The sequence below is a fragment of the Gasterosteus aculeatus genome, chromosome 6 (assembly GCF_964276395.1).
Source record: "Gasterosteus aculeatus chromosome 6, fGasAcu3.hap1.1, whole genome shotgun sequence".
Lineage (NCBI taxonomy): Eukaryota > Metazoa > Chordata > Actinopteri > Perciformes > Gasterosteidae > Gasterosteus > Gasterosteus aculeatus.
Genome location: NC_135693.1, coordinates 19,670,941 through 19,695,582, shown reverse-complemented (window position 1 = coordinate 19,695,582; position 24,642 = coordinate 19,670,941). Strand labels below are relative to the sequence as shown.

Here is a 24,642-nt window from a genome sequence, read left to right as displayed (position 1 = left end):
CTAGCACTACATACATGCAGCATGTCATGCTAAGCATGGACTAGCACTACATACATGCAGCATGTCATGCTAAGCATGGACTAGCACTACATACATGCAGCATGTCATGCTAAGCATGGACTAGCACTACATACATGCAGCATGTCATGCTAAGCATGGACTAGTACTACATACATGCAGCATGTCATGCTAAGCATGGACTAGCACTACATACATGCAGTAGGTCCATAACGCCTGTTTCTCTTCTGTTTCATTGGGGCATAAACTCTCACAGGCTGCGGCTCCCATATTTATTTTCCGTCTGTCTCGCATCATCTCGTATCGTCTTGTTCTTCAGACCTCCATTGCTGTCCAGAAACTATAAAAACACGTAAGAAGCTGAGCCACAGCAGAGCACCAGGCAACATGTTCCTTCAGCACCATGAAGTTTATGAGGAGTCGATTTCATAAACAGCTTTAAACGCTCCTTTAAAATAGTCCCTTTTAAATGTGCTACGTTGCCTCGTGTGACCGGAGTTCGTTTAGTGATTAAAATAATAAAAATATGTTTCTCCATCTTAGAACAAATGAGCCTGGCCTGAGCGGTGACCTTAGTGACCTTTAACCTTAAACGTCGGAGAGGAGGACGACGTGGGGGCTGAAATGAGAGCAAGCAGACGGCCTTCTGTTTCCCTCCGTGACATAAACACAGTTTTTTAATGTTTACTTCTTCACACTTGAGAAATCTGCTTCCATGAACCAACGCGCTCCACCAGCTCACCTGACAACCGCTGAAGATCCAGCAGTCCGTCACCCCGGGGGGGGGGGCAGAGTTCTTTTGCATGTTGTGTTACAGCTGACCCGACTCTCAACTTTGACCTCTGACCCCAGCAGAGATCTGTCATGAGAGGGAGCTGCTTAACACAAAATGGAGCCTGGTTCAAGTCAGGGAGGGCGGTGTGGATAAGAGGGGGGGGGGGGGGCAGGCCTCCACCGCACACAGAGGTCTCGTTTATCCTCGCTCTCTTTCTCTCTGTGCAGGGTAGGTTCTTCCTATCGGACCCCCCCCCCAAAGCCCCGACCCGGCTCCTCACCCTCGTCTGGTTGCTCTTGGACAAAGGCTTCAGCGGCCACCATCACCACCACAGGTACGCATTCATGGCTTCATGTGGGGGGGTCTGAGTGACGAGGCTTTAATGACAGTCGACAAAGAGATGTATGCAAATGATATGCACACACCAGAGGGGATTCTGGGTAGGAGAGGCGAGCGCCGGCCATCTCCCGCTGAGCTCTGAGGAAGATGAGCGGCTCGGGTCAGAAGAATGAACAAAGACCTCCTCCTCTTCCTCCTGCTCCTCTTCCTCCGGCTCCTTTACCTCCTCTTATTCCTCCTCCTTTTTCTCCTGCCCACGATCCTCCTGCTCTTCCTCTTCTTCCTCTTCTTCCTCCTCCTAAACTCTTTATTTTCTGCGTCTTGTAGAGGGAGGAAGATGAAAACTGCTGAACGGCCAGTTTGTCGCGTTGCTGTGTTGTGCTTTATGTTGCTAGGGAGATTTCGCTTTATTTTCTTTCCTAATATTCATCTTTGTGAGCACACAGACATTTGAGGGATAAATTATCCGGCCATTTCAATATCTGTGTTTCACATCAATGGACTTTCTACACTTTAAATTGTCCTATATTATTACGGTAAAAATAAGAAATGAGAAGCAGCACACGGAGACGTGTAATTGTGCGCATGGAAGTGATTTTGTTAATTTGACAGTAACTTCTTTTGACGCTGCATTAGGTTATTCTCACATTTTCTGTTTAATCATCAGGGTGCACTGAGGCCCAGATGTGAAACGACCTGTTTTAGTTCTGCAATAAAATACATTCATCAACAATTATAACAGACAGTTGTAATAAAAAAATATTAAATAGATATTTATTTTTAGCAGTAGCATTGTTAGGTTATGTTGACCGGCCCTTAATAAAGTATTGTTATTTTTTTATGTTATTTCTCAATTTGATAAATTAAAACACAATATTTAAATCATTTTAAAATTGTAAATAGTTTTTACAAGCAATAAAAAAAACATTCTAAATAAAACATTTAAGTTCCACTATTCAAATCTGGATCACATATTTTGACCCATTTTCTATTAACTTCGTAAATATTCTCTCAATTGTTTATTTGACTGAACAGATTGGCTGACTTTAAATGTACTAAATTATGCTTTTAATTGAGTTTAAAATATTTATATTTATTTATTTAATATATATTTCTCCTGTTCTAGACATTTAATTAGTTTATTTAATTTTTTATACTTGTTCGAAATAATTTACTCCTTCAAAGGCTCTTTTTTAAATTATATTTTTTAATAATTGAAAGAATATAAAGAATTCCCTCCTCACCGGTGCGTTTGTTGGGAGCATCGCTGCCGCAGGAATAACGCGCCGTTAACCGGCGGGTCCGACCGGACTGCGCCGCGTGCAACCGCTGAAAAAAACAATAAAGGACTTCTTCGATGGCCGCAAACCGGGGACCGGGGACCGAGGACCGGGGGCTTTGGGACCGGGGACCGGGAACCGAGGACCGAGGACCGGAGACCGAGGACCGGGTTCCACCGCCTCCAGGACGGAAACATCTGCTCTCCGGTGTTTGTTTGTTTTTTCCAGCCTCGCATTCCGAGAGAGAGAGAGAGGGAGACGGGGGGGTGAGGGGGGGAGAGATAGGGGGGGGGGGGTCCTGATGAGGTCCACTTTGGGCGCGTTAATTGCCGCTCAGCTCTCCTCATTAGAGCCTCACGTTATCTTAGCGGCGGAGGGGAAGCGACGTGGTCCAAACTTCACCGGCGCCACGCGGTTATTTAGCGGAAATAACTGTGGGATTAAAAACGAAGCCAGTATGATATAAAAAGTGCTGGAATTGATACAAATATTGATGAAATGAAATATGGGATGTAGGAAATGTGGTTATGTAATATTATTTTGTTGCTATAAATATAGTCAATTGTTAAAACATATTAATTCATAATACAAAATGCATTTTTTGTCTGTCTTCGTTTAAGATTTTAGTGTCGATATTCACTGCAGGGACACATCTACCCGTCAGCGTTTGTACGATGTGTCCGTCCCTTTGATAATCAGAGATGTACAGTGAGGTGGGCCTCTATTGCCAGATCAATAACGATCAATAACATTCCAGGATAAAAATGGTGTCATCAGTACGCTGACAAAACGGCTCCCGATCAAAACGATTCACACACTGGTGTCATTACACCATGTGTGCTGCACACACGGCACCTCTCGTTCTTCTCCCATCATGCTCTGCTCCAGATTACCTGTTACCTGGATTATAAAGGCCACTCCCTTATGACACCAGTAAGGCGCCGTAATTGTTACTGTTGAGATTAGCTGTCAAGGAGAGCCGCGCGGCGCGCTCGCAGGAGGTGTCCCTTTCTTGACAAGGGGTGACAGGGAGGCGGGAGGGGGCAGGGCAGAGGGATTGGGGTTTGGGGGGGGCGGTGGTGGGGGGGTTGACGCCCTGATGACTTGTGTGCTGATAATCAGCCGCCGAGGCCTCTGGGATAATTCAGCTGTCACTGCCACCGAGCGGCGCCCGGCATCAACCGAGCGGCCCCCAGCTGGCGTCTCTCATTTGGGCCGAGGATGAGGGCGGGGGGCAGGGACGGTGTGTCTCCGTCCCACTTTGGCCCTCAGGTGCAGTAAATTAAAGCCGTCATGAAGCACTTTGCAGTTTGGACGAGAAACATGGCAGAAAGTTCTGCCGTCGAATCGCCGGCATTTAACGACGACGTCGTCGCCTTCTGCTCTTCCCTCTGGTCGACCTTCAGGAGCCTAAAAGGCCCGACTCCGCCCACTTCGATCCAACTCTGAGATCAGCTTCCCATTGAGGAGCATCTCGTCAGAGGACGTCCGGCACTAGTTGGTATTTTAAAGAAGGTCCATCCTCCTCTGTGTGTGAATCGCGGGTCTCTAAAAACAAGCGCCGGTGCGCCGCCGTCCTCGCCATCCTGCGCCCTGATTGGCCGACGGGCACTTAGCAGCTCCTCCCCCTCCAACCATCTCAACCGTGACTTCAAAAGGTTCCACTCAAACTAAATCAAAGTTCCTCCACGTAGGATTAATTGCGTTTCAGAATGGCTGCCCGTAAAGTTGAGGAGCCTTCGGAGGGGCCTGTTTGTGGCCCTTCGAGGGCCCCCCAGGCCTGATGCCCGTCTCTGGGGGGAACTCGTTGTCTTCCTGGACACGTGTGCTTCATAAAGAGGCGAAGATGGAGGGCAAATCACTGTGGGAATGGTTTCGGAGCAGCTATCAGTGTCATTCCTGAATGCCTGTCTTTACCAATGATTCCGCCGGCGATGGAGCAATGGGGGGGGGCTTGGTGGGGGGCTCGGTGGGGGGGGGGGTTCTCCTATCTGTCGCTGGAATGTGTCACAGTTTAGGGGCGGAGAGCTGGTGAGGCGCTGTCAGAGAGCCGGACAGCTGACGGCTGTTCCACCGGGTCGAGCCGGCAAAGCTGTGTCTGCTCTGGATGGTGGTTCCTTCATGATGGCCGATTGTTACACACACTGTATTTATATATCTGATCATTTGTCTTCCCGCTCACATATAACCGCTGTCTCACATTTATGTCTCTAAATGAGACATCATAGTGTTATTTTTCATTTTCATATTGTAACTGAGCCTTTGTTTCATCTCATGGACTCAAGTCATCGTGTGACGGCGGCATCTCGTAAATGTAAATGTCTTTTACTACAGATATAAATATAGAATACATTGGAAAACCCTCCACCAAAAGACGGCTAACAAAATAAATGTGAAAATGTAAAAAGGTTTTCTTTTCTTTTAGGCTTCACTGCATTAATAGTTATAATTCAGTTGAATTATTTTCCAGAGGAAAGGGGTCTTTAATGAGCTGGTTCCGGGGGGGTCGTGATGACCCGCCTTTCGTTGCCCGGGTCACTTTGGGAGTCTGGAAGGAGCCGATGTCACGAGGAAGAACTCTCTTCAGGCTTTGTGTCGCTCTGTGACTCAATAAAGCTGCTTTCCACTTGAATGCGATTCCCCCCTTTTGTTGTCTCAGCATCTCCAGATCTCAGCCGACCGAACCAACCGCCTCACGACTTCCCCCTTTGATCCGCGGCTCAATCCTCTTGGCCGGCTGACAAAACCGGAAACATCGCCGTCATCGCCATAGCGACTTAACCCGAGGAGGCGGGACTCTCTGCTGGATATTAAAGCAAAGCAACGGCCTCATTTCTTATTCAAGCGATGGCATCATGAGGCGCGGCATCCATCAGCCGGGACGGGGGAGAGGTTATAAACAAGGCCGTTCATTACCCGCCCAGATGCAGCGGTTGTTGATTAAAGGGCTTAGAGTGCGACACACACACACACACACACACACACACACACACAGATGGGTGGACATTAGCAGAAGAGAGAGGCCATCTGAACAGGCTGCAGGGACATTAACGGCAACAATGATTGATATTTGCCGCGCAGGCTTTTTAATGGTATTGTTATTCCTCAGAGTTATACCCCGTCCTCCCCACGTCTCGTCTCCAAGACAAATGGAGGTGTAATAATGAATAGAAATTATCCTGATTATTTTGGTGGAGGTGGTGGGAGGATGGGGGGGGGATTCATAATCTAACAGCAAGCTAAAGCTCAGTCGACGGTGTCCTGTGGATTTACTTTTATGGTTGAAGTTGGTTCTAATTTAAAAATGATTTGTGTATTTTTGTTGATCATCAGTCGTATTTATCGCTCATTATTAAAAAAGAGAAAACCAATCCTCTAGCATGTTTAATAATAAGAGATTTATGATAACCTGTTAATAGAATAAGGAGCACAATTTGGTCTTGATTTGATCATATTTGGATGTAATATAATATAATATCGTAAAATAAAGATGTTGTATTTACATTAATATATATTTACAGATTTGTCTCTTTAAAATGTTCCAGCGTGAAAAGAGAGAGTATTTCTCTCTATAAATCAGATAATCATATAAAATCTAATCTTTAATTTAACAAACCGAACAAACCGAGCAGACTTCCATCCCGTCGCCGTGGCGACCGGGATATTAATTAGTCGTGTTTTCTTGAGGGCCTTTTGGCCGCTGAGTGTTGATCGTGTGAACAGCTGAGGTGGACTTCGCCCAAAACACATGGTTTCATGTGAGAGGCCAGCTTGTCCAAAGCAGTTGTGTTTATTACACACTCCTCTGGCACCTGCTGCACACACACACACACACACACACACACACACACACACTTTAGTCACTTTCCACCCCAAACAAAGGCCAGTATCACTTCTCTGTAACATTTGCAGGACTTTTTCGTAGGTTCTAATATGTTTAAATTCCCGTCGTACAGCTGCAGGGTTCCGTCTCAGTCACTCATTTCATCTTCTCATGTGAGGACGCCGTTTTTTATTTCTGCTGCCAACAAATACTCAGATTGATATTTGGAGGCAAAGGATCAATAAATACATGAATGACGCTGGCACTGCAGCTCGCCTTGGAGACGTATATATATGTAGATGTGCATCCTTCACCTGTTGTTCCTGCATTTATTTGTTCTCCTTCTGTCACGCAGCCTCGTCTGTTGTGAAGGAACATTTCTTCAACTCGGTTGTGAATTCACTAAAACTCACAGTAGTATTTTATTTCTACACAGGCGTCGGTTCCTCGTCTCCTTTCTTATCTGGAGTCGTCCTTTATTTGTGTTTTTAACCGGTTATCTTGTTAAAAATACTATTTTTGCTTGAATCGAAGCTCCCGTTAAAATACGACTGAATGCCCTAAAAAGAGAAATAAAATGCTTGGAATTCCTGTTCTTTTTTTCTTCCTTCTCTTCTTCATCCAACAAGACCTCGTCCTCCTCTTGTCTCCTTATAAATTATTTTTGTTTGCATCCCCATTTTCTCCTCTTTTTTTCCCAACCGTCTGGTGTTCTTCCTCCTCCGTCACCGTCATGCGGTGCATCATCCACACCCACCGTCCCTCCTTCCTTTCTCCCTTCCCTCTCCTAGGGTGTAATGGTGTGATGCCTCCCCCCCCCACCCCTCCACCCTTCCACTCTCTCAGTAATCAGGGCCAGATGGAGGCAGAGATGGAGTGATGGAGGGAGGGAGGATTGGGTTCGGCCCTCGCGGTGCCTCAGAACGCGGGGAGCTGTCAGGCCTGCAGGGAGAGAGGAATTCTCCAGCAATAAAACAGGGATTTATCACCACTCTGCCACCGAGAGAGAGGTGCAGAGAGGAGGAGAGCGAGGGTGTGCGGCGGGGGAAAGGACGAAGAGATCAAGAAAGTCAGACGGAGAAAGGAGGCTGACGTCGGAGAGGGAAGAATGGAAGGCGGCAGGAATAGAAACGCACAGAGGCACGAGGTGGAAGGCGTTTCATCATCGTAAAGCTCGGGACGGAGGAGGGAGGTGGAGGAGAGGAGCATGCAAATGAGAGGAATCAAGGGAGGTGGAGGAGAGGAACCAAACAGACAAAACAAGACCAGACTTGAGGTCCTGGACCACATGAACCTGCGGTGTAAATGGAAGCAGGATGTGCAGGATTTGATAATACGCTTGTATGTATTTGAATGTGTTTGGGTGTGTTTACTATATTGTAACGGTGATAAAAACAAATGCTCATAGGAATGTGTCTCCTCCTTCAAGTGTCTCTTTTTCTACTTAGTTAGGGTTAGATAACTAAACTGGTTAGTTTAGTTAGGGTGGGATAAAGATTGTTGTTTAGGTTAAATTAACAACTGCAGTTAATGAAGAACAAGAGGTTGACATTGATTTATTTATATCTAACTTTTGTACTTACGGCCACTTACATATTAATTTTAGCCCCAAACCACAACTTTTTCCAGAACCTAACCAGACGTGTATATATGTGTGTATATATATATATATGTGTGTGTGTATATATCAAGTGGCCCCCATGTGTATGTATGTCAGCGGTGCTGAGGCCATGAGGCCACATAGAGGTCAACGCAACATAAACAGAGGCCGCAGCACGATTTACGATGTTTGCGGGCCGCTAAGACGACGGGTCTGCGCCTTCTAATTGCTTTTTGCAGCTTTTCAATCAACCCAACTTTGTATTTTTTTTTTCACCTCTACCCCCCCCTCCCCCCCCCCCAAGGCGAGGCCGCTTTGTTAGTCGATAGCTACTCCTGCGTAGCCGCGACTCAAGTCTAAAAGGAGGAGTAGACGTCGGAAGCTCAGGGCTCCCTTTTTTCCGTAATTAAGAGCAGACGTCGTTTCTCTGGATCTTGGTTCTCTCGAAGGTGAAGGGGGGGGGACCCGGTCACACATGTGGACATCTGGTTGGACAAGGTGAGCATGCAACCCCCCCCTCCCCTCCGCCTGCTGACTGTTGACAGTTGCTACCTGCGCCCCGACGGGGCCTCGCTGCCCCGAGTTAAAACAACCTCTGTCCAAAGCCAGACGCAAAAATGTTTCTCTATTTTCCAAAATAGCTTTTAATTTTACAAGTTTTATGGCCCTAATATCAAGCGCATATGTTTTACAAGACGCCGTGTCCTCTGCCTCACCCCGCCAGTTCACATTTGAAGTTTTTTTTTTACTTCTGGGGAAGAAAAGTAGAGAAAGTCTCAATGGGGGGAAGGGAACGGGCCTCAGAGGGCTTTAGTTCTTTCTGCATATCTTTCCACAGGTCAACATGTTCCACCTGAAAGTTATTTACGGCCATTGTGAGTCTTTTCTCCTCCTGTTAGCATAACAAATGTAGCAATGCTAACCATTTCCCAACATGCACACATGCTCATCATGTCGATGAAAAATCAAAAACAATATGTATTCTGGCCCACGTGATGTTTTATTAGTCTCCTCTACGTTCATCTTTCATGCAGAAGATTCCTGAATTTCATCAGACGGAGAAAGTAATCAAAATACTCTTCATGAAACAAATGTTGTTTGTCCTGATGTGACGTTTTATCGTGTTCTAAAAGTAAGTGACAGCGGATAGAGAGGGAGAGTCTCTGCACAGCTCGCCTCCGACAGACTGAGTCACCAGGAAGAATCACCATCACTTGTCCCTTTATGCTTCCTTTCCTCTGATTAAAAACAACGGTAATTCAGCCAAATGCTCCCTGTGAGTTTCCACATCTGCCCAACTCCAGATGTCTGATCGCTCCTTTCTTGGAAAAACTAAAAAATATTATTTTGAAAACAGGAAGTGGTGCATTTTAGATGTCTGCAATAACAGTATTCAACAGAAAACATCTGCAGCGTGGTAATCTCTCCCCTTTCCCCTGACTTTAACTACAGAAAAGATATGGCCCTATCATCCAGATGTTTTCCAAAACTCGTCAGTAAGTACCCTCTCATTATCTCCAGTGGTGAGAATCTGAGAAAAGACAGCCGGACAAGAAGATGAGGGCTGGTTTTGAATAAAACGAGGCTGGAGGTCAAAGCGTTTTTTTCAGGAGATTAAACTGAGCACGAACTCTGGTTCAAAACCTGAAGCTAACTGTTGGTTTAGTTCGTTAGCTGCTTGAAGCTAACTGTTGGTTTAGTTCGTTAGCTGTTTAAAGCTAACTGTTGGTTTAGTTTGTTAGCCGTTTAAAGCTAACTGTTGGTTTAGTTCGTTTGCTGTTTAAAGCTAACTGTTGGTTTAGTTCGTTAGCTGTTTAAAGCTAACTGTTGGTTTAGTTTGTTAGCCGTTTAAAGCTAACTGTTGGTTTAGTTCGTTAGCTGTTTGAAGCTAACTGTTGGTTTAGTTTGTTAGCTGTTTAAAGCTAACTGTTGGTTTAGTTTGTTAGCCGTTTAAAGCTAACTGTTGGTTTAGTTTGTTAGCCGTTTAAAGCTAACTGTTGGTTTAGTTTGTTAGCCGTTTAAAGCTAACTGTTGGTTTAGTTTGTTAGCCGTTTAAAGCTAACTGTTGGTTTAGTTCGTTAGCCGTTTAAAGCTAACTGTTGCTTTAGTTCGTTAGCGGTTTAAAGCTAACTGTTGGTTTAGTTCGTTAGCTGTTTAAAGCTAACTGTTGGTTTAGTTCGTTAGCTGTTTAAAGCTAACTGTTGGTTTAGTTCGTTGGCTGTTTGAAGCTAACTGTTGGTTTAGTTCGTTAGCGGTTTGAAGCTAACTGTTGGTTTAGTTGTTTAAACTAGGGCTGTCAATAGATTAACAAATAAACTAATCTCACATCAGGGATGACCTCATAGGTCCATTGCAATCGACCGGTCGATCGCCAAGGCATTGCCGGTAGATCGCTCGCCATTGGAAAAAAAAAAAATTGGGTCACTACGCATGCACTCTAAAAAGCCAAACGTTTGTCCCAACACTTTTTTAGGACAATGTCAACTTTACTAATAAGTAGCACAATCCACTGAAACGTTTAAGTATAGAAAACAAACAGACATTTGCACAATTATTAAGTTTGAAAAAAGACATCAAGACACCGTTTTTTTATTCAGTAATGCAAAATGACCCAGCTTCAAATTTAAAATTTAAAATGAGAACTTTAAAAAGGGGGTGAATATTGTTTAATATTCTGTAGAATTCAGACCCACAGGAGTCTTGGTCGAGATGTTTGAGCTTGGAATAGTCACAGTGGTTGAAGGTTGGAACGGTCCGCTCAAGTCCAACAACGAGCATCGCCCTGATTGTCGGATTGTCCTGCATGATGTATGCGACATCTCAACAGCATTTCCCTTTTGTTGGCTCATCTGTGCTGTGTGTGTTTTCACTAAATGCCACTGATGTTTTCTGAAGATCGATGTACAGTTTCCTTTTTACAGACAATACGATAGTTGTTTTAGTTTCTGTCCATTCATGATAACGTTGTTCCTGATTTGTTGCCAATTTGGTCTTTGAATTCTGAAAATTAATTATATCGTTTTGCAAGCAGATGTTTAACTCTTTGAGTTTAGATATGTTTAAATGCTGTTCTTTGAGTTTTCCTGCCAGAGCAGTGTACACTTTTAAATGTAAAGATGGAGGCAGCGTCGCAAAGGATTTTGATTATACTTGATGAAATTTGAGAAGTTGAAAAAACGTAATAGTTAAGCGACGATTAGTGTTACTCAACATAAAATATTCAGTGCTGTTCATTGATGTTTTCAATCTAAAATAACCATTTCAAGTTGTCAAGTTATTTTAAGTACTGTTAACTCAAGGATATTAGTTCTGAATAATATTGTTATATTGTCTTATTATCATATTATCAATTAGTTGATTTTACTCAACGCCCCCCCCCCCCCCCCCCCCCTTTGACACATGGGTGTCAAGTGTGTGTATGAAGGACGAATTTATTGTGTGTTTTCCTTGCGGTGGCGAGGACGAACAGAGCTTGAGCCCCCCCAACTCACAGAGACACTTGTGTAAACACACACATGCACACACACACAGTGTTGTGGTTAACTGGTTAAGAGCCGCCGACCTGCAGCCACAAGCGACGACAACCATCCATCCATCCATCCATCTATCTCTATCTATCAATCTCTATCTATTTCTATCTATCTCTATCTATTTCTATCTATCTCTATCTATTTCTATCCATCTATCTCTATCTACCTCTATCTATCCATCCATCCATCCATCTATCTCTATCTATCTCTATCTATCCATCCATCTATCTCTATCTATCTATCTATCCATCCATCCATCTATCTCCATCTATCTCTATATATTAATCGATCCATCCATCTATCTCTATCTATCTATCCATCCATCCATCCATCTATCTCTATCTATCCATCCATCTATCTCTATCTATCTATCCATCCATCCATCTATCTCCATCTATCTCTATATATTAATCGATCCATCCATCTATCTCTATCTATCTATCCATCCATCCATCCATCTATCTCTATCTATCCATCCATCTATCTCTATCTATCTATCCATCCATCCATCTATCTCCATCTATCTCTATATATTAATCGATCCATCCATCTATCTCTATCTATCTATCCATCCATCCATCTATCTCTATCTATCCATCCATCCATCTATCTCTATCTATCTATCTATCTATCTATCCATCCATCCATCTATCTCTATCTATTCATCTATCCATCCATTTATCTCTATCTCTATCTATCCATCTATCCATCCATATATCTATATCTATCCATTTATCCACCAATCCATTTATCTCTATCTATCTCTATCTATCCATTTATCCATCCATCCATCTATCTCTATCTATCCATCTGTCCATCCATCTGTCCATCCATGTGCCTGATCAACTGAGCTGTGTTTCAACACTATCAGACCTCACGGAACTCAACAATAGTCCTCAGCTGCTAAAAGCTTTTCACGTGGAACCTGCAGACCAGCAGTGTGTGTGTGTGTGTGTGTGTGTGTGTGTGTGTGTGTCTGTGTGAGTGTGTGTCCCCCCCCCCCTGTTTAGGAGTTTGGTTTCCAGGCCTTTTGTCACTTTCCACAATCTCTCCCGAGAGCTTCCCCAAGCGCCGTGGACCCCGTTGATGAGGAAGCGGCGGTGACGGCGAGCGGTCGAGTGACGTCTCTGCCGCTGATGTCAAGCGAGCTGTTGGGCGTCGTCGGCCATTTACATAACAAGCCCGTCGGCGTGACAGCGACGCCACGGCAGCTGTTCGCCCGGCGAGGGAAGTGTGTCGGCTCCCTCCATCGTCTCTGCCCTCTTTGTTCTCACGCCGTCTTTCCCGCATCTCCTCGCCGGTCCGAGGCGTCGCTCCTCGTAGCAGGACATCGGTAAAAGTGGAAGGTTTCATGTTGGATTCTATTCTTCTAATCCAGTTATATGTGATGTTCTCTCTCAGGACTCATCCTCATTTTCATTTTAGCAAGTAAATAGTTTTCATTTTCAATATAAATGTTGGTGACATTTACCATAAAGGTCAAATTCAACATAATAATCACATTTATAAGACATAACAAGCTTTACGGGTATCACACAAGGTGGACGTGTGACAGTGACAAATATATCTGAGTTGTGAGTTACACAACGCTGTACAACTACTATAACTTCAACCTGTTATAACAGTATAAGACATCATAAAGACAGAACAATAAGTCATCAACATCATTCTTTGAGCTCAACGTCAAGTGACGGTGCTTTGTTGTTATTAACAATTCTACTAAAACACATTTGTAACTATTTAAATTCGAAGTAAATACAATTTGTAGCAAGTTGAATGTAAAACAACAAAATAAATCACAATCATTATCAAAGTCTTTATTTTGTAAAGCACACGTCTTTTGTTTTGAAGGGCTCTCTGTAGTTGTTGTTTTCCCCACGAGCTCCGTCTCCTTAAACAACAACAACGTCACTTCTCACTGTGACTCCATCCAGCGTCACCACGTACTGAACTAACTGCGCCTATTATTTAAAAACACGGCTTCCTGCGTGGACCCCCCCCCCCCCCCCACCTGAACCCCCCCCCTCTGATGGACTGCATTGCTTCTTATAAACTGTCCATGGTCCATGAATCCGCCCCCGTCCCTCGACTCGCCGACGACCAGATTTGCTTTGTAAATTGAGTGCTGAGATGCTCGGGTTGAGAGGTTGACAGCGGGGGGGCGATGGGGGGCGATGGGGGGCGATGGGGGGCGATGGGGGGGGGGGGGGGTCTGTGTGTGTGAGCGTGGCGTTTATTCACTCTACACGGAGAACATAAATCTATAAGGTGGATAAAGATGGATAGTTCAGAGTGTGTAGACTGTGTGCGTAATGTGTAGCATTTACACACACACACATATATGTATAAATACACGTGGACTATTTACGTTAAATGTACTCACAGGCCTTCAAACCCTCTGCGTGTGCGTCAGCTCCTCTTACCTTTTACTCACAGACGTTTTGGACAAACGGCGCTCAGACCTGCAGCGACGTGCCGTCAGTCACAAACTGTTTATCATGTAAATAGCGGATTAAGAACGTGACAAGTGGCTCGTGAGGTTGAGGAACGACGCGGCCGCCGTCTCGCCAATCTGGGAATTCACTCATCCACATCCTGTCATCCTGTGGAATAAATCATGCTAAATAACCAGTTAAAGCCACTACGTATAGGATTTAAATGTTTCTCCCTCCCGGGAGCATAAAAGCCGTTTCCTGGCTGGGATCACATGACGATGAGATGTTACCAGCAGCACACGCATCACGCGTCACCAGCATCGCCCACAATGCAGCCAGATCAGCGCTTTGACAGGTATGGATTCTAGAGATGACGATCAATCTGCTCTGTCAGCAGAAACCGGTGCATAATTGGCTGGAGGAAGCGTGACTTTGGGCCCCATCGGTTGATCTGGAGGAGGAGTGATAATGGCGCTTTAATGCCGACGAGCAGCAGGAGGATTTGTGACCGGACGTCCCGTCAAACAGAGAAAAAAACTGCAATGAACAACACGCCTGCGTTCTGCCGCAGCAAAGAAGCCGAATCCCGAGAGATCGACAGAACCGAAAAGAGCGTGAAGATGAGTCACAAACGAGTGACGACAGATGACAGAAAATGCGTGAGAGGTTTGTTTGGACGGAGTTGCAGCGTGAGGTCACGGATCGTATCTGACGCTGTGAGAGGAGAAGCTCCCGTGTCTCTTTCAGGGTCGTGACATCTTTGCAGATGTTTCATATCTCTTATTCATCTCCCCAGATATCATTGTTAGACATGTTGCTTATAATAAAGCTCACTATTTCACCTGCTTTTCGTCTTCGTTTGCAGCCTAATACTCTTCCAAAGAAGCCCCCCCCCCCCCCCCCCCCCCAACGCCCCCCACATACATTGGGAGAGAGATCGGGGCACCGATTGGATTGCATGATTAATGGTGAAGTAGCCTGAACAGATAAATGAACTAATGAAAGACGAGGCCCGGGGCCATCACTTTATCAGCATTGCCCCCCCCCCCCCCCCGTCCCCCGTCGTGTCTCCACTCGCTCTGTTTGCTTTTGGAGGCCGAGCACTCGCCCCCCCCCCCAGCAGAAGTAAAGCCCAGCCGTGCAGTGGAGCGGGCTAATTGAGAGAGACGCGTTAATCTCACATATTCACATTAAATGCTGATCGGTGACGTCGTTCTTCTTCTTCTGGGACTCGAGCCGCTGAGGGGGGGGGGGAGAAGGGGGGGGGGGGGGGGGGGGGCTTCATGCTAAGAGGTAGAAACAGCTCACCTGGTGGGGGGCGATCACCAGGTGAGCTGAAGACCTGAGCCCCCCCCACGCTGCTCCGGCCCTCATGCCCCGCCCAGCGCTGCCAAGGTCACCTTCTAGAGGGAGGGAGGGAGGGAGAAAGTTCATCAGTCTGTCCTCCCCCTCCTCTTCCTCCTCCCCCTCCTCTTCCTCCTCTTCCTCCTCTTCCTCCTCCTGCTCCTCTTCCTCTCTGAGACGTTACTTAAGCTGAAGGAGGCGGCAGATGACGAGAGGCCGGTTGCATTAAATGGACAAACAGCGTCCCTTGACCCCTGGATGGTCCCCTCGGCTCCATTGACCCCCCCCCGCCCCCCCCATGAGATAATGCAATTACAAACATCAATAAGGAGCTGCGAGGGGAATCATTATGTGGTGACAGTGATAAATGATGCTGCAGAAAATAGTGGGCTCCTCTCAAACAATCTGCACGCCCAAAGGGCTTTTGGGGCTTTTTTTGGGGGGGGGGGGGGGGCGTCGTCAAGGAGATAAATGACAAAATGCCCCCCCGCTCAACAGTCCTCCTCTCTTCTCTTTCTCTTGTTCTCCCCACCAACAGATTGTTGGTTTTTGTTTCGAAACCAGCTGCCTGCACGACCTCTGAAGGTGGGGAGGTTTACAGGGAGGGGGGGGGGGGGGGGGTCCCATAGAGGCGTTTGGGGGCCGCTGTTTAATTTGCGCTGGTGGTTTCACGAAGCTTTAGTTCATCTATCTGACCTGAACCTGAACAGTTACAACGTCGGCCTCCTTTCACCTGAGGAACATGCTGAGCGCCAGAGGACTCACGTCTCAGCCACATGTGGAACAACTGGTCCACTGTAACGGCGTGTTTACGTGTCTGTAAGACCATCAGCTCCTCATAGGACCAGGAGACGGATCACATGACTCCAGTCCTCAGGTCTTCACGCCGGCTTCCCGTCAAACAAAGAATTGACTTCAAACCGCTGCTGTTGGTCTATAAAGCGCTGAATGGTTCAGGGCCAAAGTACATTTCTGATCGGCTGATACCTGATGAACCGCCACGAACCCTCAGGTCGTCTGGGACGGGTCTACTTCCTGGTCCAGAGTCAGAGCTAAACGTGCAGAAGCTGCTTCAGTTCTTCTGCTCCACATCTGGAACAAAGTCCCAGAAAGCTGCAGGTCTGCTGAGTCCCTCAGCTCCTCTAAATCCAGATGAAAGACTTTTCTGTTTGCTGCTGCCTTTAATTCATCATTTCTGCTATTTGATATTCTTAAACCACAGTGCACATTTTATTCTATTTTTAATCTTATAACGTCTTTTAAAAAAAATCATTTTAATAACCTTTTCTTCAATGTTCTTAACTTCTTAAATCCCTTTGCTTTATGTCTTTCATAAAGAATTGATGTTTTTAACGGTTTTATGTGAAGCATTAAATTGCCTTGTTGTTGAAATGTGCCATACAAATAAAATCGTCTTGCCTTACAAAATAAAAGAAAAGAAAGAAGACATAAAGAGCTACAATTTGACATTTTAATTTAATTGTATACATTTTTAACTCCAGCACCAAAACCTCTGTGTTGTGGCCGTTATGAAAAACCACATCCAAATATTGCTTATATTTAGAAATAAAATATCAGACCAGCTGTCTAAAAAATAAAAATAAGAGACACATTATTATGTTGTAAAATTCTGAAGCATTAAATAAAGATGAAAGCAACAGTTTGACAAACGCTCCTCGATCAGAAACCGGGAACCTGAACCGAGAGGACGCGCCGGTGTCCAGCGGACAGGCGCGTACACGTGTGCGCCGCCCCGGGAGGAGGAAGGCCTGTCCGGACACATCCGCGGCCCCGCGGCGCGTTTCTGCTGCACGCGTCACGGCGACGGTTCAATCCGCGGTCAGCGTGCGTGTGCGTGTGACAGACACGCGCACGTTTTGACGCTGGGCTTTTAAAGTTAAACTTGTTGTCAGTCAAAAGACAATGTCCCCTCATCAGCAGCGTGAGTCAGCTGGGACACGAGGACAAACTCATCGTGTCAACGATTCACATTTCAAAATAATATGGAAGAGAATTTTGCATGAAAATGTCTCTTTAAATAAATAGAACAGACATTTGTTAAAATTAAAAACTGTTAAAAATGTCACTGGACAAAACAAAAATCCTTATTTCAAGAATTAAATAAAATCAGTGTGCGTGTGTGTGTTTTATGTATTTGTATTTGATTTATTTATTAGTAGTCTTGTTATAGTAGACCCGTCTTGTTTTATTAATTTTAATTTGTTCAAAAAGAATTTAAAGAAATGGAAATGCAGCACGGAAAAAAATATTTGACCTGACTGGCCCATTTTTTAGTGGAATTATTTAAATAAATGTTTTCATATCGAACATGAGACCCGATCGGACGCGACGCGTCTCTGCGCTGGACGCGTCGCGTCGGGTCTTTAGTCGCTGCGTCTCTTCGCGTCTCTTCTCTGCTTTTACACGTTTATCAAACTTCGCACACGCACTTTTATCCTGTGTGGGTTTGTTTTTCTCGTCAGTGCGTAAAAGGAGAGGTGGCACCGTGCGCCGTGTCCAACGCGCCCCCGCCGCGGACACTTACCGGCTCCCCCTAAAGAGGGCAGTGAAGCACGCGCTTTCCTCCCCGTCGGCTCGGCTCCCGGATCCGGATCCGGCGCGCGGCGGACCGGCGGCGTCTTGGGGAGCTTCGATTCACGTAAGAACACAAACAGCGAAGAGACGGAGGGAGGACGGGGGGCGGTGTGTGTGTGTGTGTGTGTGTGGGGGGGGGGGGGGGGGGGGTTGATTTACACGCGTATATTATTGTTGTGGATGAAACAGACCAGCTCGTGTTCGCTGGTTTGGAAGAGAAAAAATAACAATCCACCGACTCTGGGATTCAAACGCATCAATTAGGTAAAAGTCTCCGGAGACATCGGCGTCCCGGAGACATCGGCGTCCCGGAGACATCGGCGTCCCGGAGACATCGGCGTCCCGGAGACATCGGCGCCGCTTTGCACTAACGAACCTCGCAGCTCTTCGACCTGAATGCGTTTTAATGCTAAATGAAGGATGATCTCCGTGCGCGGAGGGCAAAGACGCGGTGTGCACATTATCCACAGCGGGGGGGGGGGGGGGGGGGGGGGGGGGCGTGGGGACGGGGGGGGCTTCGTGTCTCTGAATGCGCGTGTGTGGACACGAACGCGTGTCTGTTCCGACTCGTCGGGCTTCTGTTCAAGTTACATTTCATAGGTGCTTTTGGGGAAGAGACCGTGACACTAGTTATGAGTTCTGTTATTTGAACAAAAATTATTTATTTACAACACAGATGTACATATATACCCTTCAAAGTAAAAGCATAAGAAACATGACTTGTCTTCAAAGGAATCTTAAAGATGTGCGTAATACATGTTTGAAGCGATGGATAATGAATGCATTTATAACACACACACACACATGTTCCCTCTCACACGCACACACACACACAGTGACTTTTACATTCTCTCCTGTCTGTTGATCAGCGTTACATCATGGGGTAGAATCAATAAGAATGGACTGTGGTATAAATGGTTTTGTCCCATCAGGCCCATCAAACACCGAGGGGAGGAGAAGCCATCGGCCCAGTGACATAAAACACATCAATAGGACACTGGAAAAGAGGCCCTCAGTAACACACATGGAGAGGAACAGGAAACAACATGTTTGTGGGACGCACACTTTTCCATTTAAAAAAGGCTCCAAAGCTCCGGCTTCTCTGTGAGCCGCTGAGCCTGAAGTCATCGTGTTTGGAGTCACGGCCGCAGATGGTCGGAGATTTCTACACCCCCCCCCCAAAAAAAATCAACTGATATGAAACATAAGAGAAATCACCGAATGTGGCGTTCCGAAGCGCAGAGGACGGGCCGCGTGCCGCAGTACGAAGCGTCCCAATAAAAGCCTGCGACTGATCCCATCGTCGCTTTTTACACCTCTTCTCTCCTTCTTTTAAAAATGCCTGTGATGTCCTGGAGGGAGGGGGCGGGGGGTCAGATTCGATGGAGAGACGGCACACACACATAGTGTGGAGAGAAATCAGGAAAAAGGGGAAAAAAGTTCACATCCTTTGAAAAAAGAAATCTATTAGAAACAACTTAATATGCAGAACCGGACAACAGCATTTACAATACTTAAATTCCCCGTTCTTGTGAGAGTCCAGCGTCATTTTACAACAGTATACAGTATATTTTCTTTCTCCACTCACTGCCCACGTAGTTATATAGTTATACTTTTACTTTCTTTTCTCTTGCTTTCCATGTTTCAATCCACTATATTTTTTTAGAAGGCGCCTCTTCTTCGTCCGGTCGGACAGACCTCGGCCCGGTGCTGTCCTCCACGCGAAGTGTCTTTTGTTTGCCAAAAAGTCAATGACAGTTCAACAGGTGCTGCGTCCCGCAAAAGTACAAGTGTGGGGAGGCATCGACCCCCCCCCCCCCCCCCGTTCCGTCCCCCCCGCGTGTCCTCAGCGCTCACCATCGCAGTAAAAATCACGTTTTAACGGGGGAATCCACGTGGGCCGAGTGGCCAAAAAGGGGGGGCGGGAATCTGGAGCCCGTTAGAGAAGAAGCATCGGTCTGTCAAGGACGTGGGGTGGGAGGGAGGGAGGGAGGGGGGAGGTGTGGGGGGGGGGGGGGGGGGGGCATCATCTGGGTCGGAGATAGTTTCATCTCCCGCGCGTCGCCGCCGTTGGAGACGGAGATTGGCGGCGAGTTTCCGTGTTGCTCGTATCGGCCGAATGAAATGTTGTGTCTCGGGAGGCGGACTGAGGGGGGCTGTTGGTCGTCGTCGTGGAGACGTGGACTCAGGAAGTCAAAGGAGTCCTGTTGCCGTGCTCCGTGGGCATCGGTGAGACACGTGATCCCCCGGTTGTCCCTGCAGCTCTGGGGAAAGGAAAGACAAAGGAAAACGTCAATCAGTGATCGAGTTAATGAGATCGTTTAGAGGGAGTCTGTAGACTGGACTAAGACTAGATCAAAGACCTGAGACTGGACTGAGACTAGATCAAAGACCTGAGACTGGACTAAGACTAGATCAAAGACCTGAGACTGGACTGAGACTAGATCAAAGACCTGAGACTGGACTAAGACTAGATCAAAGACCTGAGACTGGACTAAGACTAGATCAAAGACCTGAGACTGGACTAAGACTAGATCAAAGACTTGAGACTGGACTAAGACTAGATCAAAGACCTGAGACTGGACTAAGACTAGATCAAAGACCTGAGACTGGACTAAGACTAGATCAAAGACCTGAGACTGGACTAAGACTAGATCAAAGACCTGAGACTGGACTAAGACTAGATCAAAGACTAAAGACTGGACTAAGACTAGATCAAGGACTAAAGACTGGACTAGATCAAAGACTTGAGACTGAGACTGGACTAAGACTAGATCAAAGACTAAAGACTGGACTGAGACTAGATCAAACCCTGAGGCTGGACTAAGACTAGATCAAAGAGTTGAGACTGAGACTGGACTAAGACTAGATCAAAGACTAAAGACTGGACTGAGACTAGATCAAACCCTGAGGCTGGACTAAGACTAGATCAAAGAGTTGAGACTGGACTTGGACTCCAGCTCAAAGACTGACTTGTGGTCATTTCTACCTGGTCGCAGTAAATCAGTGTGAGATAAAAGTATTAACACAAACACATTTCCACTAGAAAGCTTTTCAGCGCAAAAGAAAACTGTGGAATGAGTCGGGGCGCCATTAAACATTAACATTAAACATTAACATTAACATTAACATTAAATACGACAAGGGGCTCTCGGGTTACGCAGACCCGTTCGGTGCGCGGCAACCCGAGCAGAGTGCTAATCCGGGTCAGAACACGGACTCTCCACGAGGACTGCGTGGACGTATGAGAGACAGGAAGAGGTTTAGTGAGTTAATCTGACGCACTCAGTAATGCTGCTTTAGCGACTTAGAGAGCAAACGCACACGGCGGCGAGCTGCTGCGCTGAACGTTTCCTGCGTAATCCGACGAACTGCACACGAGGAAACTTCAAATGAGTCGTTCGGTTTATCGGCCAAAGTCTTTCTGGTTTGTGTTAGAGGTCAATGCTGTTTTGAAGTGGGGGGGGGTCCAGTAATAACAACATAGACCAGAATCCTCTCCTTCAGTTTGGACCTTTCACAATAAAAGCCAGTCTTTCATCCAGAACCTTAGTCCGGTCTCAGAGTAGCTTCGTGCTAAACAGCCGCTTGGGCTCAATTCAAATCCTTTTTTTAAAGCCTGTTGCTGTTTCCCGTCGCTGCCAGTAGGATTAGTTTAGATTGCTGTCATTTATTGGTCACATTTCATACAACCAGATCTGGTCCGCGCGTTATTATCAAAACTTTCCCTGCAGAAAAAAGTGTGACAGAAATCTTATCTCATCTTATCTTGACAAGAGATTTGCCAGAATGCAAATGAAAGCAAAAAGAATGAGCAGCGGTTTCCTGTCTGAGTGATGAGTCATAAAGCGCATGCAGCAGCACACGTTGCTAATGAGGCTTTTCACTTAATAAGCTGATCAATACGTGGAGCTTTCTCCCTGACGGCTCAACAGGGACACATTCACACGGACAATACAGGCGGGGGGGTTAAACCCGTTTTCACCGATGTCCGTTAATAGTAAAAGTTCATCCACCAGAAAGAAGTTGAGGGGGGGGTGGGGGGGGCGGCGGCAGGGGATCTTGACCTCTCAACAGAAGGTTAACAAATTTGTGCTTAATGATTGGAGCAATGAATCCTGGGACAAAGCCCCCCCCCCCCGACCCCCCCAGCAGAGAGGGCTTTAAAGGCAGCGCTCACTCAAGCGTTACACCCCACATTCCATGCGCTTCACGCCATAATTAATTCCTCCATGCACAACTATTGTCCCTGAAACTGAAAATTACAGTTTTCAGAGGAGCACCACCCCCCCCCCAGAACCCCCCAACCCCCCCTTGGGCTAATTTGGTGGAAGCGGGGAAGGTCGGCCGGAGTCACTCCGGCCGCTACCAAAGGCACAGGTGCATTGTTTCATAAGGGGGGGGGGCATGATCATCGGCGGGTTGAAAGCTCCTCACTAAGCGCCATTAACTGGCTGTGGTTTTAACTAACGTTTCGCCGTGTGACTGCGACTCACCCTCCTGATAACCGCCCAATGGCGCCCCCGCGGAAACTAAACCCGCTAATGAAATCTGCTTATAAAATATAATGAACCTGTGCTCCCATAATCAAATAAGATAACCGCCCCCCCTCCCACTCCCCACCGTACCGTAATAACCTATTAATTTAATTGGTCGTGAAAAGGATATAACACATCACTTACATTTAATTGACCTAGAAAAAAAAGGTAGCAGTATGCGTTAGCTGCTAGCTAACAAGCTAACAAACGACCAGGAAGACCAGATATATTCTGTCGCTATCTTCCTCCATCCGCTTTCTTTCCTTCCTGACATCTTTGCGTCTCCCCCCTCCCCCCTCTGTCTCCCCCCCCCTCTGTCTCTCTCCCCCCCCCCCCCCCCTCTCTCTCTCTGTGTCTCGTCGTCTCCGAGCTTCCCCGTCTCGTGGAGGATTCCTCTGGTGGCCCAATTACGGGATTCAGCAAGCAAATTGAGGCTGTTTAAAGCGCGCTCTGCTGGGAGGGCGAGCAGCTGCTGGAGAGAGGCAGCGTGGACACGGAGAACCAGCCCTCATGTTTACACACACGCACACACACACACACACACACACACACACACACACACACACACACACACACGGGCGCCGTCTCCCTGCTTTTCAGACCTTAAAGATGCCATTTCTTCTTAGAGGGGGGGGGTTCGTTTGCGTCAGGAAGAGGGGCGGCGTGTTTCCAGCACGCACACATCCCGCGGAGGGTTAATGGTCTCTATTTCTGTAAACTGAATAAGTCAAATCCATCGGTCACACCTCTGGTGATGGCATATTTAATTTGGATCTAGTCAATTAGGGCCGGCTCAGCTCCGCACCCTGCTGGCTACCTCCTCCATTCTGCACTAGTTTGCCTCCCCTCCCCGAGCCAGGAGTAATCCTATTACCACACACACACACACACACACACACCATCATCACCACCACGCAATTCACATATGAATGTTTGCATAAGGTATGGACACACACACACACACACACACACCAAACAATGCACAACAATTGGACCGTGAGACACTTTATACACACTGTGACAACACCGAGCCTGTATACATGCAGCATGGTGTGGGAGTCTATTTGGCCCTGGGGCGAGAGAGGGAGAGAGAGGGAGAGAGAGAGAGAGGGGGGGGAGGGAGAGAGAGAGAGAGAGAGAGAGGGGGAGGGGGAGGGAGAGAGAGGGAGTTAAAGAGAAAAAGAAATACGGTGTTGATGCGAAGGAGAAAAAACACACAAAGAAGTCAGTGAAACAGAGCGAGCATTGGAGATGGGGGGAGACATGGGGGAGACATGGGGGACGGGGGGGCTCCTCTTGCTGGTTAGTGTGTGTATTAATGTGGCTCATGCATCAACAGCAACGCGGCAGATTTATGACACTTAAGGGGCGCTCACTTCTCTCTCTCTCCTCGCTCCACCGACGACTGCTTACATTTGATTTTTTTTACCAATCAGTCTGTTGCCATGGCAACGTCCTACATGCCCCCCCCCCGCCGTCCCCCCCGGCGTTCCCCCCCTGTCCCAACCGATCCCTTCCCTCCCGTCTTCTCTCTCCTCTGATAGAAACATCTGCAGCGTTACGCCACATCTGGATTTTTCACTTTCCTTTGAACATTATCAATAAGTGCCGTTTGCATGAGTCTCCCTCTCGTTGTTGCTCTCCTCCCCGATACGAAGGACACACACACATTACACGGAGGAACAAGGCTGAGATGAAACGCTCTTATCAGCAGACCGGGGGGTATCGGATGGAGTTCGGAGAAGAGACGCTCACTTGTGAAGCCTTTGGACATGTGGTCATGTGACCAGGTGGTCATGTGGTCAGGTGTGTCTGTGTGCGGGTACTTACGTCCCCCGGGGCGTTGCCTTGGTGGGACGGGGGGCGGGGCTACATGTAGTGCCACTGACCTTCCATGCCCATGTTCATGCCCATCCCCCCCATCGCTCCTAGAAGAAGAAGAAGAGAACATTCAGAACCCCATCGGGTGCCGTGGATCGGAAGACGTCCCGCCAGATGTTTGAGGGCGTCCACGTGACCTCGCGAGACAGATGTGTGAGACCAGAGGTCAATGTTTGTGTCCCAAAGAGAGTAAAACACTAGCGGGGGGGGGGGGGGGGGGGGGGAGTATACTGACAGTTTATCCAAACCTGCTGACTTTGAGTGGAAGGTGAGATCAGGGGAGAGAATCCCAGAAAAAAGAAGATAGAGGAGGAGCAGGAGGAGGAGGAGCAGGAGGAGGAGGAGCAGGAGGAGGAGGAGGAGCAGAGAAGTAGCAGGAGGAGGAGCAGGAGCAGGAGGAGCAGAAGCAGGAGCAGGAGGAGAAGGAGCAGGAGGAGCAGGAGGAGGAGCAGGAGGAGAAGGAGCAGGAGGAGGAGCAGGAGGA

The 24,642-nt window shown here is 47.1% G+C and overlaps 3 long non-coding RNA genes across 3 annotated transcripts; 1 reads left to right on the top strand and 2 right to left on the bottom strand.

Moving 5' to 3' along the window:
• Positions 1–662: 662 nt before the first annotated feature.
• LOC144409528 (uncharacterized) lies at positions 663–3,064 on the bottom strand. The gene is made up of 2 exons (XR_013468024.1): positions 2,377–3,064; positions 663–1,452 (listed from the first exon to the last, which is right to left on the bottom strand). It is a non-coding gene; the product is annotated as an uncharacterized LOC144409528 (long non-coding RNA).
• On the top strand, positions 672–7,646 carry LOC144409529 (uncharacterized). The gene is made up of 2 exons (XR_013468025.1): positions 672–1,127; positions 5,072–7,646. It is a non-coding gene; the product is annotated as an uncharacterized LOC144409529 (long non-coding RNA).
• A 10,738-nt stretch (positions 7,647–18,384) lies between these two features.
• On the bottom strand, positions 18,385–24,373 carry LOC144409449 (uncharacterized). The gene is made up of 2 exons (XR_013467893.1): positions 24,108–24,373; positions 18,385–20,003 (listed from the first exon to the last, which is right to left on the bottom strand). It is a non-coding gene; the product is annotated as an uncharacterized LOC144409449 (long non-coding RNA).
• Between the last annotated feature and the right edge of the window lie 269 nt (positions 24,374–24,642).